Below are 6396 nucleotides of genomic sequence, written 5' to 3'. Positions count from 1 at the left end.
CACTGGCCGGGTGCGGTGGCTCATCCCTGTAATCCCAGCACTTTGGGAGGCCGAGGAGGGAGGATTGCTTAAGCTCAGGAGTTTGAGATCAGCCTGGGCAACGGAAGACCCCATCTCTCCAAAATAAATAGAAAAAATTAGCCGGGCATGGTGGTGCATGCCTGTAGTCCCAGTTACTCCAGAGGCCGAAGATAGAGGATTTCTTGAGCTCAGGAGTTCTAGACCAAGCTGGGCAACATGAGACGCATTTCTAAAAAAAAAAAAAAAAAAATTAGCCAGGTATGATGGTGCATGCCAGCTACTCCAGAGGCTGAGGAGGGAGGATCACTCGAGCCTGGACGGCTGATTGTACCACTGCACTCCTCTCTGGGTGACAGAGTGAGTCTCTTTCTCAAAAAAAAAAAAAAAAAAAGAGAGAGAGAAAGAAAAATTGATATATCACAATTATACATATTTTGGGGAGGGACGTGATATTTTGATACACATATACAATGTGTAATTATCAAGTCAAGGCAATTGGGATAAACATCACCTCAAACATTGTGTTGGAAACATTACAAGTATTCTAGTTATTTTGAAATATACAATCAATAATTGTTAACTAATTTTTTTAAAGGGAGGGGAAACAGCCTGGGCAGCATAGGGAGAACCTGTCATTAAAAACGAGCAAACAAGGCCGGGTGCGGTGGCTCACGCTTGTAATCCCAGCATTTTGGGAGGCCTGAGGCGGGCAGATCATGAGGTCAGGAATTCGTAGACCAACCTGGCCAACACAGTGAAACCCCATCTCTACTAAAAATACAAAAATTAGCCAGGCGTGGTGGCAGATGCCTGTAATCCCAGCTATTCGTGAGGCTGAGGCAGGAAAATTGCTTGAACCCAGGAGGCAGAGGTTGCAGTGAGCCAGGGGTGCAGAGGTTGCACTCCAGCCTGGGGAACAGAGTAAGATTCTGACTCAAAACAAAACAAAACAAAAAAAGAGCAAACAGCTAGGCACGGTGGCTCACGCTTGTAATCCCAGCACTTTGGGAGGCCGAGGCAGGCGGATCACCTGAGGTCAGGAGTTTGAGACCAGCCTGGCCAACATGGTGAAAACCCATCTCTACCAAAAATACAAAAATTAGCTGGGCATGGTGGCAGGCGCCTGTAATCCCAGCTACTCGGGAGGCTGAGGCAGGAGAATCTCTTCAACCTGGGAGGCAGAGGTTGCAGTGAGCTGAGATCACGCCGCTGCGCTCCAGCCTGGGTGACAAGAGCGAAACTCCGTTTCAAAAAAAACCAAAACGAACAAACAAACAAAAAAAGGTGCAAACAAAACAAAAAATTAGCCTGGCATGTGTCCCTGTGGTCCCAGCTACTTGGGAAGCTGAGGCAGGAGGATCGCTTGAGCCTAAGAGGCTGAGGCTACAATGAGCCATGATCATGCCACTGCATTCCAGCCTGGTGACAAGGGGAGATGCCTTTTCTTTCTCTTCCTTCCTTCCTTCCTTCCTTCCTTCCTTCCTTCCTTCCTTCCTTCCTTTCCTCCCTCCTCTCTCTCCTTCCTTCCTTCCTCCCTCCCTCTCTCTCTTTCCTTTTCTTTCTTTCCTCCTTCCTTCCTTCGTTCCTTCATTTCCTCCCTCCCTCCCTCCCTCCCGCTCTCTCTCTCTTTTCTTTCTTTCTTTCTTTCTTTCTTTCTTTCTTTCTTTCTCTTTCTCTCTCTCTCTTTCCTCTCTCTCTCTTTCTTTTTCTTGAGACTTAAAAAAAAGGGGGGAGCGGGCAGAATATCTTGACCTAGATTCTAGGATAATGCCCTTTAAACTGCTGGTTAAACAAATAGTAGGTTTTGAAATCTATGTATTAGTAGATCCCCATGAGTATGTTTTCAGTGAAATAGAATGTACCAAATAGAAAACATAGAAGTATGGTTTTCTAGAACTTTCCTTTCAGGTATACATGTGTGTTCTGGTACCTGTTGTATTTCTTAAAGTGATCAGCCATCAAAAAAGTTTGAAAGTGATTGTAACCTAGAGGAATCTCTTCCTATTCCAAACTAGATTAATTTTTGACTGGATTAATTTTTTTTTTTTTTTTTTGAGATGGAGTCTCGCTCTGTTGCCCAGGCTGGAGTGCAGTGGCACAATCTCGGCTCACTGCAAGCTCCGCCTCCCGGGTTCATGCCATTCTCCTGCCTCAGCCTCCCGAGTAGCTGGGACTACAGGTGCCCACCACCACATCCGGCTAATTTTTTGTATTTTTAGTAGAGACAGGGCTTCACTGTGTTAGCCAGGATGGTCTCGATCTCTTGACCTCGTGATCTGCCCACCTCGGCCTCCCAAAGTGCTGGGATTATAGGCGTGAGCCACCGCGCCCGGCCAACTGGATTAATTTTTGATTGCGGGACATATCTGTTCTGTAACCTTGAAAAGGTCCTATCTTGTTTCTCTACTCTGTGAAGCCACAGTGACTGAATACCTGGCCAGCACTTCAAGAGATTTTTGGGGATTAACTGAATTCCATAGGTGGTAATTTTAAGTCCCTCAGAAAAAGCACTCCTGTGGTGTTATAGGTATTGATTTTCATCTCCAGGATTCCTGGCATCTAACTCCCACTGTCCTCATTACAATGTTGAGGCACTTTAGGCCTCAGGAAACAGAATCTCTCTCTCTGATCTTCTCCTGTCCACCTCTGACCTGCCCCAAGCAGGACTCTAATCTGACTGTGGGTCAAAAGACCCTCATTCCAGAGAGGGTTCTGCCCGCTACCCTCAAGGAAGAAATGCTGCACAGAGAGGCCAAGAAAAGTCTGAGCAGACAGGCTTTGCTGGGTTTAGATCATGCACTTTCTATCCAATCAGATTTCTTTTTTCTCTTTTTTTTTTTTTTTTTTTTGAGATGAAGTCTTGCTTTGTCACCCAGGCTGGAGTGCAGTGGTACAATCTCCGTTCACTGCAACCTCTCCCTCCTGGGTTCAAGGGATTCTCCTGTCTCAACCACCCAAGTAGCTGGGATTACAGGTGTGCACCACCATGCCTGGCCAATTTTTTTTTTTTTTTTTTCAAACAGAGTTCCACTCTTGTTGCCCAGGCTGGAGTGCAGTGGCACGATCTCGGCTCACTGCAACCTCTGCCTCTGGGGCTCAAGCAATTCTCCTGCCTCAGCCTCCCGAGTAGCTGGGATTACAGGCATGTACAACCACACCTGGCTAATTTTGTATTTTTAGTAGAGATAGGGTTTCTCCATTTTGGTCAGGCTGGTCTCGAACTCCCGACCTCAGGTGATCCGCCCACCTCGGCCTCCCAAAGTGCTGGGAATACAGGAGTGAGCCACCGCACCTGGCCTGTCCAATTACATACAGCGTTCAATCACACCTATGTAATAAAGTGTCCCATAAAAACCGAAGAGAACTGTGTTGGGAGAACTTCTGGATAACAGAACACGTGGATGTTCTTGAAGGGTGTTGCGTTCAGGGAATGCATGGAAGCTCAATGCCCCTTCCCCTATACTTTGCCCTCTGTGTCACTTCATCTGTATAAACAAAATTAAGTGTTTCCCTGAATTGTTTGAGCCACTCCAGCAAATTAATGGAATCCAAAACGGGGGTCGTGGAAGCCCCAACTTGAAGGCGGCCCATCAGAAGTTTCAGAGGCCCAGACTTGCGACTGGTGTCTGAAGGAGGGCAGTCTTGGGGACTGAGCCCTCACCCTGTGGGAAATAACACTATTTTCAGGTCGAAGATGTCAGACTTAAATTGAAGGACACCCAGCTGGTGTCAGCTGCAGAACTGATTGTTTGCTGGCCAGGCACAATGGCTCAAGTCTGTAATCCCAGCATTTTGGGAGGCAGAGGTGGGTGGATCACTTGAGGTCAGGAGTTCCAGACCAGCCTGACAATATGGTGAAACCTTGTCTCCACTAAAAATACAAAAAATAGCTGGGTGTGGTGGCATGCACCTGTAATCCCAGCTACTCAGGAGGCTGAGCCAGGAGAATCGCTTGCACCTGGGAGGCAGAGGTTGCAGTGAGCAGAGATCATGCTATGGGCGACAGAGTGAGGCTCAACCTAAAAAAAAAAATGTATGCTTGCTGGTGGGGGGATTTCCCCACACATTTTTGGGGTCCACAGAAGTATTCTGTGTTGATTATTGGTGTGTTGATGTGTGAGCAGAGAAAAAACACGGTTTGAGAAAGTTTATATCCAAACAACTCCTGAATGTGTTGATGAGGAACTCGGAGAGAGAGGCAAATCATAATGTGATTGACTGGCAGTGGTAATCATACAGTAACTAACATTCATTGTACTCTCTGTATGGCAAGGACTGCTCTAAAAGCTTTACATTAAGTGTTCACCAACAACCCTATGAGGTGGATACTTCCATGCAATTGTCTCAAGTAAAATTGTATTTAAAAACATATACTGGCCAGGTGTGGTGGCTCATGGCTGTCATCCCAGCACTTTGGGAGGCCGAGACAGGCAGATTGCTTGAGGCCGGGAGTTCAAGACCAGCTTGGTCAACATAGCGAAACCCTGTCTCTACTAAAAATACAAAAATTAGTTGGGTGTGGTGGCACACCTATGATAGCTGGTAATCCCGGCTACTTGGGAGGCTGTGGCATGAGAATCACTTGAACCCAGGAGGCAGAGGTTTCAGTGAGCTGAGAATGCGCCACTGCACTCCAACCTGGGCAACAGAGAAAGACTCTGTCTCACAAACAAACAAACAAACAAACAAACAAAAAACATGTACTAATGACCAGGCACAGCAGTTCATGCCTGTAATCCCAGCACTTTGAGAGGCTGAAGTGAGAGGATCAGTTGAAGCCAGGAGTTTGAGACCAGCCTAGCCAACAAATCAAGAACCCATGTCTTTAAAAAAGAAAAAAAAAGTAGCTGGGCATGGTGGCACACGCCAGTAGCCCTAGCTGCTCAGGAGGCTGAGGCATGTGGATTGCTTGAGCCCAGGAGTTCAAGGCTGTAGTGAGCTATGACTGCGCCAGTGGACTCCAGCCTGGGCAGCAGAGCAAGACCCCATCTCTTAAAAAATAAATACCTATATACAGACATTAAAAACAAGCACTGACTTTTAGTAAGACACTGAATTGCTAGGGATATGTCGAAACAGGCACTGCCATACATAGTTAGTAGGTAGGCAATTAACACCACCATTCAGAAGGCAGTTTGTCAGTGTCTAATCAGATTTTCACAACCTTTGACTCATCAAATCTACTTCTAAGAATATATCTTACAGATATAATCACACCTACTCACAAAGGATATATGTATAAGAATATTCATTCACTGTTGATAGTAGAAAAAACTACGCACACTTTTCAGAAAGGCTAAAATAAAGACTACTGATAATACTGTTGGCAAACACACATATACTGCAGGTGGGAAGACAAAGTGGTATAGTCACTTTGGAAAGCAGTTCGGCAATTGCTTATTAAGTCATAGGTACACTTGGCGCAGTAATCCCAAAACTAGGTGTTTGCCCAAGTGAAGTAAAAACTTGCAGGCCGGGTGTGGTGGCTCAGGTCTGTAATCCCAGCACTTTGGGAGGCCAAGGCGGGTGGATCACTTGAGGTCAGGAGTTTGAGATCACCCTGAGCAACATGGTGAAACCCCGTCTCTACTAAAAATACAAAAATTAGCCAAGCATGATGGCGCATGCCTATAATCCCAGCTACTCAGGAAAATTAGCCAGATGTGGTGGCACATGCCTGTAATCCCAGCTACCCAGGAGGCTGAGGCAGGAGAATAGCTTGAACCTGGGCAATGGAGGTTGCAGTGAGCCAAGATCGTGTCATTGCACTCCAGCCTGGGCAACAAGAGCTAAACTCCATCTCAAAAAAAAAAAAAAAAAAAAGACAACTTGTAGCCAGGCACAGTGGCTTACTCCTATAATTCCCACACTTCATGAGGCCAAAGCGGGATGAACGCTTGAACCCAGAAGTTTGAGACCGGCCTGGGCAACATGGTGAAACCCCATCTCTACAAAAAAAAAAAAAAAAAAAAAAAAAAAATTACAAGAATTAGACATGCGTGGTGGAGTGAACATGTAGTCCCAGCTACTCCAGAGGCTAAGTAAGGTGAGAGACCTCCAGAGCCTGGGAGGTCAAGGTTGCAGTGAGTCGTGATCACACCACTGCACTCCAGTCTGGGCAACATAGTGAAACTATGTTTCAAAAAAGTAAAAAATGTCCTCTGGGGAGGACTCGGTGATTGAGGGTCAGTGTTCAATGGAGACTTACTTTTTTTTTTTCTTTTTGAGACAAAGTCTCTCTCTGTTGCCCAGGCTGGAATGCAGTGGTGTCATCATAGCTCACTACAGCCTCGACCTCCAGGCTCAAGTGATCCTTCAGCCTCCCGAGTAGCTGGGACCACAGGCACGTGCCACCACACCCAGCTATTTTTAGTT

Source organism: Nomascus leucogenys, chromosome 18, assembly GCF_006542625.1.
Source record: "Nomascus leucogenys isolate Asia chromosome 18, Asia_NLE_v1, whole genome shotgun sequence".
NCBI lineage: Eukaryota > Metazoa > Chordata > Mammalia > Primates > Hylobatidae > Nomascus > Nomascus leucogenys.
Note: the sequence above shows the minus strand (reverse complement) of the source record.